Genomic DNA, 570 nt, shown 5'->3' with positions numbered 1-570 from the left:
GCTGAGCCTGGCGGCACCATGACTCACGCAGGGTTACTGTTCGGGCACAGGCTTCTCCCTCCCTCACAAACAAGCCCTCCTCCCGAGCCAGTTTATAACCACGGCTTTACGAAGTCGTTCTGCCACCTCCTCTCCTGCCCGGCAGCTCTGTGTCCCTGCGAGCTGAGGCTGGCACGGAGGCAGTCTGGCCTGGGGAGATGGCAGCAGGCACTGCCTCTCCCCCTGGTTTAAAGACTTTCTCACAAGGCGGCGAGGAGGCTTGGAGCAGGCAGGGCGTCCTGCTGGGACCAAACTTGGTGTGCACAGTACAGCAGGCTTCACGGTCCGGAGCCAGGCGCCCGCCACATCCTTCCTCTCCGCTGCATCCCCCATCCAGTGCCCCGTAGTCACACCCTTCCCCTCCGCTGCATCCCCCATCCAGTGCCCCGTAGTGGGCCAGTGGGGGGCGCTCCTGCGTTGAGCCGCCCACCTCCCTGCACTGACCACCTTCCAGGCTCCGAGTGCCTCCCTGGGGTGCCTCCCGTCCGGCCGACCCCTTCCCTGGAGCACACCCGCTAGCCTGGGGTTCCT

Source organism: Alligator sinensis, unplaced genomic scaffold (assembly GCF_000455745.1).
Source record: "Alligator sinensis unplaced genomic scaffold, ASM45574v1 scaffold2241_1, whole genome shotgun sequence".
In the NCBI taxonomy this organism is placed as follows: domain Eukaryota; kingdom Metazoa; phylum Chordata; order Crocodylia; family Alligatoridae; genus Alligator; species Alligator sinensis.
The sequence above is the reverse complement of the archived record's forward strand: the minus strand, read 5'-3'. Positions refer to the sequence as shown.